The 12960-nt window shown below is 43.5% G+C and overlaps 1 protein-coding gene across 1 annotated transcript in view; it reads left to right on the forward strand.

Annotated features, from left to right (window-relative positions):
• il1rl1 (interleukin 1 receptor-like 1) overlaps nt 1–12533 on the forward strand; it is a 331020-nt gene extending 318487 nt beyond the window's left edge. The window contains exon 13 of the transcript XR_007570245.1: nt 12473–12533. The gene's annotated coding sequence lies outside the window, so the exon portion shown is untranslated. The remainder of the gene's footprint in view (nt 1–12472) is intronic.
• The last annotated feature ends 427 nt before the right edge of the window (nt 12534–12960 follow it).

The raw sequence follows: 12960 nt of genomic DNA on the forward strand, positions 1-12960 counted from the left end.
ACAAAGACCACTTGGTTATGATAAGGAAAAGATCATGTTTTGGATTAAAATATGCAGCTGTGGTGGCACAATTCCTGTTGGAAATGCAGCAGTGTCTTACTAAAGAAAAAGGAGCTTTTTGTAGCAGAGTTTCAGAAAGAAACACAGCAATGTCTTGGTAAAAAAAACAACTGCCCAATGTGGCACTATCCGGCTAGAATCGCAGCATTGGGTCATCAAAAACACCCACGTTTGGTGTCTACAAAGCAGTCAGCTCATATAGTACGTCACTTAAGAAATGTTGATATGATACATAAGCTGGTCCTCATTCCGAAGCCGTTGAGTACCGATGCTTTGTCAGTGATTTCAGCATCACCTGACACCAAAAGTCACCTTTTGTGGCGAAATGTTATGCTTAGGTTGGATGGCACCTGTCATGGTGGTATGACACGCTGTCGTTGAAACACTGCCAGTAATGATGTAATGTAGGGAGCTGGAAACGATGGGAAGGTGGATGGGTCCAACAAACCCTGAACTTTCACCCAGGAGGCGGGTGTTCCCTTCCGGTATGAAATTAGAAACAAACTATGATGTTATTTTTTTAACCCTAACCACGAACTTTTGTTGCCCAAACCGAACCATGTGGTTTTGTTGACGTCCCAGCATTGGTAGCAATGTCCCGTAACGTCAACATCAGATGCAGGAGGATAGCTAGCACATAATATGTAGATGTTAAAGGCCACTGACAAAGCTGCGACATGTGACAACTTCAGATGAGAAGGTCTCATTGTCATCCTTATTTAAGTCTCTGTCGTCCCCTCCTTTGTTGCCAGATCGTCTTTACCTATGAGTGAGACTTCCGGAGTTTTCCTAGTGTGTCTTGTGAGTGTGTTTTTGACCGTTTTTGCTTTTTAACCCACCTTTTTTTCCTGTCGATTTGGATCCCTTTGCCTGTGTTACTGATCACCCGTGTACCGACCTGAGTCTGATTAAAGACCCTGAGCTTTTTGTCTGAGAGTCTGCTTTAGATACATATAAACCGTATGAATGTGATGTGACTGGGGGGCCTTGTCCATCCCACTGATACATCTCTAACATCTACACATGCCTGTGCTCTTTAAGATCAGCAGTGAAGCAAAGAGCTGATCTGATGCAGTGAAAGTGAAGCTGTTGATTCAAGGCTGAGCTCAGGCTGAGTCAGAGGAGATGGAATCTGATGTATGCACTGACCTCACACTCCCACACCTGGATCTGAGTTCATCTTCAGCTGACAAAGTGCAGGTCTGTGTGTGTGTGTGTGTATATACATATTTGTGGTGATGCATATACGTGTGTGTTAACAGCCTGACACCGCAGCACACACAGTTGCAGCGAGGCGTGAAGTCGATGACTCAAGTCTGCTGAAACTCAGTCAGTGACGATCCTCTTCTTCTGTACCTCCTTCCCTCCGCCTCTCTCATCCCTCCGCTCAGCTGCACACCAGCTACACAGGAATGTACACATATGAGACAGTGTGTGTGTGTGTGTGTGTGTGTGTGTGTGTGTGTGTGTGTGTGTATAGTTCTGATGTCTCAAGATGCAGGTTAGTCCAGCTATTATTTAAATCCCAACTTTGAATACACAACTCTGGCTGCTGGGGACAGAAACAAAATTCTAGTTTGGTGAATCACTGGTTGAATGTTGAGGTTTATTCGCGGAAACTGCGACATTGGTTTGCTTCATACGAACACAGCTGTCTGGTAAAGTAAGCAAAATAATGACACAAAGTCAGTAAGCAAGGGTACAAAAAAACAGTAACAATTACATGTTGACGTGATAACACATGACGAGGTGTCCTGATATACAGTAAGGAAATGCAGATTTCCACAATGCAAAAATGGAGTACACTGTTTTCCTAAGCTGTGATTTAGAACAGCAGCTATAACAAATGTTTTGTTTAAGATGTCACAGTGTGTCTAGCTTGTATCATCATCCAATTTCAGTCCACATGCACTTATGACGCTACGTTCCACAAGCTCCCTCAGCTTTTGTAGTCTAATAAATATCTATTACATTCCTCCATCATATAAACACAAGCAAAATAACCATATCAATGTGCCTTTTGCAATTTCAGACGGAAACGGCTATTGTTCTGCGACTCGGTTAGCTCGCTGAAGAAGAGCCTGTGGCTGAGCAGCGGTTCTCGCTCGTTCTTCGGCTCAGGGGGTGTTTGCTCATGAATGACTTGTTCTTTATCTCAGGGGTTGGGTGCCAGTTTCCCAGGAAGTGCACCAGGTTTTAAAGCCAGGTTACATAATGGCCAAATTGTGTAACTCAACACATCCTAACTCGTCAAATATCACTGCTTTTGTCAGTGGACTGTCACGTCTACACACGACAAGCTAGGTATCTTCTTGCATCTGTTGTTGGAATTCAGAGACGCTTGCTTGTTAAATGCAGTGTGTCTTTTCAAAATACACTTCCGTTTTCACAGGAAATGTACGGTTTCTGCTCATGAGATTCATACAGTCTTTTTTTTTTTAAATAAACTTACAATGTCGGTAAAGCACCTCGTATTTACGTTTATTTTCTTGTAAAAAATTGTGCACAAAAGGTACAGGACAGCACTCCAATTATAGTGTTTATTGCCACACGAACGTTTCGGGTGAAACCCTTCCTCCCTATAATTGGAGTGCTGTCCTGTACCTTTTGTGCACAATTTTTTACATTTTTTGAGGATTCAGCACCCATTCATACTTCTGAGGGTTGAGCGTGTTTGTTTGGACTTCTGATCGTTTATTTTCTTGTGCAACAAAAGCATGTGGTCATCAATTGTCATTTTTTGACTAAGCATCCACATGGGAAGCAAACAGTGGGCTCCTAGGTGAAAGTCTGGGCTTTGTTGGACCCATCCACCTCCCTTCCTGCCTGCCCCATAAGGACTTTCCAGCTCCTTATATTACATTGTCAGTTGACTGAAGCACCTTTCACGGCGGTATGATACACCGCTGATGGCGTTATCAACTGACGCTGCCCAGTTGTATAACATACCACCATAAAAGGTGCCTTTTTGCGTCAGTGTCCGACACCAAAGTCACTGACAAAGCGACGGTATTTGACGACTTGGGAATGAGAACTCACTGTGTTACCACAGCTTCCTCCAGCTCTGTCACATGATGCAGTCTGGCCCAAAAGACTTTTTGTCATTGACTTACATTGGGAAAGGGACATCTGTAAATCAGTGACTAAAGGTTTCTGAGCGTCAAAACTTCCACAAAATGACAGGGATTTGTTCCATCTGGTCCGAGAACATTTCAAAAGATTAGAAGAGCCACATGATTGAAAAATTCATATCTATTAAAGTATATGAAAGGCTGAACAGGAAGTTAGCCACTCGGCAAGTAGACGTCTCTAGTGCGCTTGATATGGCCTTTGTGGTGCAGAAGATCCAAGTAATTTTACACCTGGGAATCAAACTTTTAGGTTTCATGCACCACTGAGTAACTTTCATAGGAATGAATGGGACTCCGCCTGCAGCGCTGGATCCAGTTCTCTTTATACTTCCATGGTGTGTGCTCATGAACGACTTGTTCTTCGGCTCTGGGGGTGCACACTGAACTGTTAACAGTCTAAACATGAGTCACGATGTATAAGAGCAGCAGATCTCAGAAGTTACCTGGTTCTTATGCACTACTGCGCACCATACAGATCAGGATTTTGGATTCATTCCTGTTTGCGAATCAAGATAAGTCTTTCCTCTGTTAGAGTCAGTCAATTTTTGTTCGCAACTCTAACATCATGATGGCACATTGCCCCCACCTCCATTCACCACATCCTTGCTGCTACACCATGACTAATTTTTCTGTCTGAATCATGTGTTCATACTGTGGCAGCAGCATCAATAGGCTTGCATCAGATGTGGCGACACTGCTCGTAATGTAGTTCTGTCACCACTAATGTCTTTGATAATCTACTCCAGAGAAGGGTGTAATGCTGTAGGTCATAGAGGTCTGCAGAGGAGCCAAGTGGACAACTCCCAGATCTCAACACTTCATGCATCATTTTGGTTCGAAACAGGATATAAAAGCTGTGTTCACGTTCAATACAAGTATGCAAACATCCTCACAGAAGCCAATCTGAGCAGTACTATCAATCTTTTTGAATCACTGACAAATTTAAGGTATGGACTGACGCTGATATGTAGGTTACTGTGTTCTTGCACTCACAAATTGAAACCAATTATTGCTCTTAAATCTTGCTGACAGCCCACAGCGTATATCACACCAGCTGAAATATGGCTGCAGTGAATATTCCCCCGTGAGGCAAGGTAAAGTGATACTTGAGATCTTATCTGAGTCGGGTGACTGATTTTAATCTCAGTCAAAACAGGTGAATCTGTGTCGTGTGTGCAGCACGTGAGCAGAGAGGCCCGAGCTTGCACTGGGATGAAATTTAACAGGTCCAAGGTAACAGTTTTTGTACTCCCCTCCTCAAGATACACGTGAACTTTTCCACTTCAGAAGTGAAATGATTCAGAGAGCTCTGTGGTATATCCAGTGATATACGGCATTCAGAAACAGACGTTATATCCAAAACCAACAGTTGCCTCAACGATGTTTCATATATTGGGACTGTAATTAATTTACATTGAGTTCAGAGGAGGAATCCCATGACTCAGACATGCTGAGATGAAACCAATTAAGCCTGGTTATTGATGCTGGTGTTGTGATAAAAACTTTGCGAGACTTTTGACTCACTGGCGAAATGTTTTTATCTTAAACTTCACAGCAACCTCACAGGGCCGAGCCAAAACAACATTTGTTATAGTTTATAATCAGCGTGTAATATAAACTGAACTCAGGCAACATTTTTTCTCCGAAAGCATCTGTAAAGAAACGATGCCGCAGGAAGTAATAATAATTGAAAGTGATGATTGCAAAGCCGGAGCTGGACTTTTCTTGCTGATTTCCTCAGAAAGGAATAAAGTCAACAAGATGTCTGGGCCAGCAGCTGGCCTCCAGGTTCTGGACTTTGCCTCCGCCCTGCTGAAGTGCCCTTAAGCGAAACTTTAAATTCCTGCCAGGCACGGAGCCATTGCTGCTGCTCCATAGCTGACCTCTGAATCCCCCCGGAGCAGCAGTGGATTTCTCCTCAGGGATCGATACTGTAAGTACAACATTTATGTTTGTCCCACATTCCTGACGTTAGTGTGCTTTAGTGATCATAAAATGTGGTGTAAAAACTGATAAACAAGCTGCATTCCTGTGAGGAACTCTGTGGGAGAGCTGTCCAATAAATCTTCGCACAAGTGACGAAGACAATGCAGCTGTAGCCAGAACACTTGATCTGTTTTATCGAAGGAAGAGAGGGAGTTGTTGTAAACCAAATATGGTTATAAACATATCACCTTGTTCATCTGACAGCATATATGTGTGAGTCTGCGTTATTTATCTCTATTCTGTACCCGTCGACCTGCAGAAATAAAGAATATGTTCTTTGTTTAAACACTCCCGAAAGACTTTTATACAGTACGGATTATTGAGTCTCAGCTGGACTGCTTTGATCCCTGCTCTGCTTCTTAGTGATACATGGTAATATGGTTGCAGGTATACATGTCTACTATGTCAGGCTGTAAGTTGAGTATCAGTGACGTAGAAGAAAGTCAACTCCTTTCTGTGTCTTACGCTGCTCTCAGCCCTAGAGTCGTCTCCTCTGGTCTGAATCAGGGACTCATTTTGTCACAAAGTTGTATAATTGCCTAGAGTTGGTTCNACTTTCTAATGTCACAATGGAGGGACAACTACGCAGGTTGATTTTAGCGCTGCTCATCGTGGACTCACCGCAAATGAACTTCACCAGAGTTCATTTGTTAACGGACTGAGACCACCTCTTCAAGAAGGTCTCAGTCTGGTTGTTTTGGTGCGCACTCAAGTGTGATTGCTGTGTTCACACCTGTCCAAACGAACGGCACTGAGAGGGCAAACGACTTGAGTTTGACTCAAACAGGGGAGGTGTGAAAGCACCCTTAAATGGTTTGATACATCAGCTCGAATGAACCATCCATCCATCTTCTAACCCTTTCTAACTCTTGAGGGCAATTTAGAGTTATCAATTAACCTATCCCCAATCTGCATGTCTTTGGACTGCGGGAGGAAGCCGGAGTACCTGGACACTGGACGCTGACACAGGGAGAACATGCAAACTCTGCACTGAAGGGCTCCCACACCCGGGATCGAACCAGGAACCCTCTTGCTATGAGGCAACAGTGCAAGAATCTGTCTGCCTGTCACTATTGTATGTCATAAATACAAGCATATACACAAGTTTTACCTTCTCACATTTATTTGTGCAGAAACATCTATGCAAGAATGTGGTCCTTCAAAAAAAACAGAAATGCTTGGAACAAAACTGCACACGTACACACAGAGCCACAAAGATTAGGGCGGTATTGCTTTACTGTATCATCCAAAGGCCAAAACCTCACACACAGGCAATGAAAAGCAGAAGACTGAGATCTGGATGGAGTTTTGGAGGAATGAAGGGCAGAGCTCTCTCGCTGGCAGCGGTAGAGCCACAGACAATCCCACTGGGCATACAGCTGAAATCCCTCTGCGACTGGCACAAAGCTCCGGTGGCACTGAGCCGTAGTCTTTCTGCCCCTCCACTTCAAAGAAACTCCCAAAACAAAAATGCTTCGGTATCAGTCACGCTCACTCTGCTGCGCCTCAAACTGACCTCCAAAGAGCTCAGAGCAAAATGAACTTGCACTCGAAGCCAAAGTTAGTTTCTTTGTTATTAAAAAAGGTTGTCATATCAGTTGGTGTTTGCAATTTAGTGGATGCCTTTCAATCAAACAACTGATCCTTAGAATTTGGGTTAAATAAACAATCACATTCCACTTATTTAAAAAATCTACCCAGATTTCATTTAGGGAATACAGTATCTGGGAAAACTGACAGAGAGGGCAGTCATCTTGGAAATGTCAAATTTGTCCAAACACTTGAGATGAGAAATAAACCATGTAAATGCAGAATCACACGTACCCACAGTACAGGAATGCCTACTACATCAAACTCAGCAATGTGGTCACAATAACTGTTGTTGGGTCAAGAAATGCAGGAATACTTAGGGTGCTTTCACACCTACCCTGTTTGGTTCAGTTCAACTGAACTCAAGTTCGTTTGCCCCCTCAGTGCAGTTCCTTTGGGCAGGTGTGAACACAGCAATCACACTCAGGTGCGCACCAAAACAACCGGACCAAGACCATCTTGAAGAGGTGGTCTCAGTCCGGTTACAAATGAACTCTGGTGCGGTTGGTTTGTGGTGAGAAGGTGTTCCGACCTGGATGTGAAGCAACTGCAGTCACATGACACATTGTTTGGGTTAAACATGAGCATGTTACAGTCCTGGAGGATTATTAATGTGCACCTCCTCCTGTACTGCCTTAATATGCACATTCAGCACATCCAATGCATCAAAACATTGTTTTCTAGTTGGAGCCGCGCCTCGTTTTCAAACTGTATGGTTTGACTAAAATGAACAATGACAGCAATATAGTCCACGATGAGCAGCGCTAAAATCAACCTGCGTAGTTGTCCCTCCATTGTGACATTAGAAAGTGTCACATTTATCTTGCAAGTGTACTCTTCTTCAACGTTTGCTTTACTTCCTGGATTTTTCCCACATGGAAATTCTGACCAATCAAGAGCAGCTTTCTCACACAAGGCATTTGATCTGGTCCTCTTGTAAATGCTGCCGTGAGAACACGAACCAACTCTAGGCAATTATACAAGCAAGATAACTCTAGGTCTGAACACAGCCGACACAGAAAGAAGTAGACTTTCTTCTACATCACTGATACTCAATTTACAGAATGCTGCTACAATGCAACATTATCTTGAATAAATGAGGTAACATAACAGTAACCCACTTTACATTGAACATGAAGACGTAATTCACCATTTAAGATGTAACCTTTACCCAAACCTTAAAGAGGCAACAGATAGGATTCGGGTTTTTTTAGCTTGGCGCCACCTAGCGTCAGCAGTGTTGCTCGCGCTGTCGCAAAGACCAAATTGAAACAGCTCACAGTAAATTATATCAATATGTACAGTACCAGTACAAACAACTCACAGTAACTTACGGGGGTAATCACTGTCCGAGGGCTGCCGTAGAATGGCAACCAGGATGTCAGCCGACCAACACTCGCTACCCGGTCCCTGGTTGCAGTGATTTGCGAAGCTGGCCAGCTAGGAGTTAACTAGCAGCCAGTACAGTACAGTCCTCTCTCCGCTAGCTAACATTTAGCCGTGTTACTTACTGATCCATTAGAAAGAAAGCTAGCTGGACACGGGTGTTGAAGCCTCTTTGGTCACGGAGCTCCCTCCATCTCTTGAACGCCTGACTGAGGTTTACTCTTGTTTTTCCTCTTCTTTTATCACTCTCCTTTTTGCTCTTCTTTGCCTCCTCACACAGAGGAGCTCGTTTTCTTTTGGGAGGCCGTTTTTCACTTATCTCCAAACTTTGTCCGTCTGCCTTTGTGCTCGTGACTCAACTATCTCATGCCCCGGCCAGTTCCTCATAAGGACCAGCTCCAGTCCCTGATTGGCTGACCGACCAGTTTGGCAATACATGACGCATTTTCTGCCGAAAAGGAGATTTTTTCCTGCGAAAATTTGTCCCCGGTGGCAGAAGCTTATTGCAAAGCCATTAAGTGACCTATGTAAACGCTGATAGTCTGATTTTACTGTGTATACTACCCTGTGCAACCCACATTATTTTCATAATCATATATATAGGCAAAAATGCTGTCTGTTGCTTCTTTAACTTCTCTCTTTTAACTCAAACACTTAATAGCTAGCTAAATGCTAACTTAGCATTTTCTTTAGGACAAATTAAGGGGTCTCATGGTGGATGTATGGCAGGTGAGTCATGTAGCTGGTGGGAGGATCATGTAGCTGCTTCAGCTGCAGCTATACCTACTTGTGACAGGGTGCTGGGTGCCCATCAACCATTTTCTATATCACAATGAAAATAAACTGATTCACACTGGGGACTTTTTTTGCACTTTGAATGTAAATGAGGTGCCAGTTTGAATAAAATAGCATCAAAATGGGGCTTGTTAGCCACATTAGTCCAGTGTGACTTCATAAGCCACCTGGCAGAAAAGGACATGTTCCCAGACAGGTCGAAGGATCATAACACTGACACTATCACACTGGTTTCCTTCCTTAATGGGTGACTTTTGAAAGGCCCTTGGCTAACTCATGTTAGAGGCCTTTATCGTTTCTCTTTTAGGACTTTCTTATTACCTTTAGTGCTATTTTTATTTAATGGAAACACTGAGCGAGGCTCACAAGCATTGTAAGCCCACAGACTTTAGATGTGGCTGTCTGACATGGTCCCCTCTCCAACAATGGATGGAGATCACTCTGTCCACCTCTTTATGTTTTCCTTGTTCTACATTATGGACCGCTTTCAATTATCTGGTGCTTTCAACAGTCGCCTTCAAGGCTAAGACGCCACAGTGCACAACTAGGACCCTGCACTGCTCTGTGCTGCATTTGTTGGACTGTTGGTGGGTCTTCGAATCAAAATAGAGCGTGTTGAACACCTCTGCGTACACCTGACGTATGTGAGGCTGCTGCAACTGGATTTGGCTCTCAGTGAAGAGGAGTGAGGACAGCAAACGTCAAAATGCTTAAAACAGGTAATTCATTTATTACATACACTGATAAGTACTGTTTGATTATCAACTGGCCCCTGGCCTCCTGTCATGTTGCAGAAGTGGCCCCTGGGTAAGAGCTCGTTGTGTACCTTCAACACCACAGTATGAGGATGAGCACTGTCTCTGACAAAGAGATAAATGACGGGAACACTAGAGAGGCAAAATATGTTTCCTGTCCTGGGATGGCAACAGCATCGTAAACTGATAGGAAATACCACAGATATTCATAAAGTCATTATCAGTGTAGCTCAGTGAGGAAGAACAAACAGATTTTGTACGTGACCTGATTTACACTTGTAGGCGTGTAGGTGCTGCGCTTTAAAAGAGACGTCAGGTTAATATGACATTCATGAGAGGTTGTTAACGCGTCCAGAGATGCGGCTCCCAGAAGAAGAAAATGAATGTTATTCCCCGAGTGACTCAGAGGGGAAACATGCGAGCCAGCTGCATCAGCTTTGACCTCTTTCTTAACCCGCTGTAGGTAAACATTATCACATGAGGTCCTGTGCGAATATTAATCCCAGTCTTGTCACACTGATTTTATCTGGGATGCTGCACAGTGTCTCAGCCTCAGGGAGGATTTTTGGTTTTCACCACTTGTCGGTAAGTCAGAAATCACTTCAACATTACACAGTCTACCACACTGTTAATGCAGGATGAATGAATCATGAGGGAGCTCTGCAGAGTTTCTCTGTCCAACTTTAAGACACTGAGCGAACCCAGTGTGGCTGATCCCAGCCCAGCTCAGCTCCAGGAACACAGCAGATATACAGTCACAGATGTGAAAGACAGGAGTGTTGTGGGGGGCAGGACGATCTGAACAGTGAAATAGAGCAGATGGAATTCAGCTACATGGAAGCGAAAGGGGGGTCGATGAATGAATGAATGAATGAATGAATGAAGAGGAGGGATGGGGATGCATTGATGGATAGAAGAGCCAGCAATACATACTGTTAATGAAAGCTGTACTAGTCAAATCAAATGTATATTTAAATAAAGACTCGGTTGCCAGTTTATTAGGTACACTTAACTTAAATTAATGTCATCATGTGGGATGTATTACAGGACTGCCCTTTTACCAGCATTCATGTGGTTTCAGAATAACCCATGAAATGAGTTCCCAACTGGGAAAATTCAAGTGAACACTCCCTAAAGTCAAAACAACTTGGGAACTGTGCAAAAATGTTGGCACACGAGCTGCCGAGCTGACGTCGTATATGCAGAAACATGGTGGATGAAAGTAAATGTTCAGTTGATGGTAATAAACTTGCATGTTAATCTATTGCTCGTGTTCTTTGTAATATGATACTAGGTTGTCATTGTTAGTTGCTGTCCTCATAGAGTGATCTCGATTAGTGAGAAGAGTCATTTATTAGCAGTATTTTAGCAGTTTTAAGTTATGCACTGGTGCAGCAACGTGTCTGGGACAAAACTACTTTGTAATATAAAGCTTCAAACTGTTCAGCTTCAAACTAAGATAGCAACATGAATCTCCACTGGGATGTTAAACACTCAGAACCATAAAATGCAACACGTCTTCTTTGTAGCGTCCATGTTTTCTCCACATTACAACTTTAGTCTAGTTCACATTAGACAATTTTCACCCTGATTTTGCGTCGCGGAGACTATCGTAATCTTTTGAGTGTTTATACCTGGCGACGTGTGTTTCTCGCCAACTGCGTTTCGACCTGTGTGTGCACACCTTGAGATTTCTCCACCGAGCCCTCGCCGACAGAGCCCCAGATAACGCGGTGACGTCACCAAACTACGTTTTTTAACTTGGAGACGACACATTGTAAAGGGATATTTTTCCCAGTGTTGAATCCAAACACAACGCACTCCCCGTGATCCTGTGGACGCCGCCATTTTTGTTGTTGCTTGCTGGCTTGTCAGTGTTGCTAGATCTTGGGAGAGAAACAAGCAACCAGGGCTATGGAAACAAGCCCAAAAGCAACGACGAATATATATAGAGGAAGGTGACGTTTAGAGAGCAAGCCCGAATAAGCAACTCCACTTAAGAAACAAGCCCAAAAAAAACGCAACCCACAACTACCAATATTTGTGAGCGACTTTACAAAAAACAAGCCCAAAGTCGCAGCTAATAAGCGGATCTGGCAACCCTGCATCTTGTCCTCCTCACATTTCACCCGTCCTCCTGCGTGCTGATGTGGGACATATCCCGCCTCTCATTGGCTGATGCTCTTTGTCAGTCGTGTCAGACTTCTGCAGTTTTCTATGCCAGATATCCAGTCCCAGTCACAGACGAGGGGGCGACTTGCTCGTAGGCTTGTTCACACATGAGGACTCGTCGTGGCAGACTATCTGCCGACTCACCTACGACCCAAGGTGGCTCTGAAGATCCTCTGCGACGTCAAAATTGCGGTGAAAATCATGTAATGTGAACCAGGCTTTAAAAGCTCATGAGAACACCCAAGTCAGAACTTCCCAGCTCAAAGAAAGGGACCATCCCAGGGGTATGTGAATGCAGCCTCAGACTGTCTTTGTTTTAGATTGCTGTATCTAATAAATTGGCAACTTGGTAACTAGGCATCAAAAAGCTACGATCACAAAGTGGAGCTGCAGCAGAGTCAAGCGTCATCTCAGAGTCATCTCAAAATGGTTTAGAATATCCAAAATGAATACCAAAGCAAGGAAGTGTGTTACTGTTACGTCTTGCAGCATATTCATTCATTCATTTTCCGTAACCTCTTATCCTGTTAGGTGTCACAGGGGGCTGGAGCCTATCCCAGCTGACACTGGGTGAGAGGCAGGGTTCACCCTGGACAGGTCACCAGACTATCACAGGGCTGACACATAGAGACAGACAACCATTCACACTCACATTCACATGTTTATATGATGTATGTAATATATTTGGAGACATGAATGCCAACTTTTTCTTCAGGCGTCTCGGCTGTAATTTAATCTCTTAACCTCAATTAAATGATCCAAAATAGAAGAAATAATATGTTCTGTTTATATTTGATTTCACCTTTGTTTTACATAAACAGAGAGACAATAACACACACATCCATCTACAACTCTCTCTCTTTCCTCCTCTCTCCACTCGCCAAGAGAGTTGTTGATCCTCACAAACACTGATGGAAAAATACGCCCATGTGGTTTTTATTTCAGGGTGGTTTCTGTTGAAGTATTCAGCTCTGAGAAAATAATAACAAAATTACAACTAAGATGACTAACACATTTCAGATATGCTTGGAAATTACCCCCTTGGGGGATCTGATCCCACAACAGAAATGACGAACCCAGTTCAT

Source organism: Epinephelus moara, chromosome 7, assembly GCF_006386435.1.
Source record: "Epinephelus moara isolate mb chromosome 7, YSFRI_EMoa_1.0, whole genome shotgun sequence".
Taxonomy (NCBI): Eukaryota; Metazoa; Chordata; class Actinopteri; order Perciformes; family Serranidae; genus Epinephelus; species Epinephelus moara.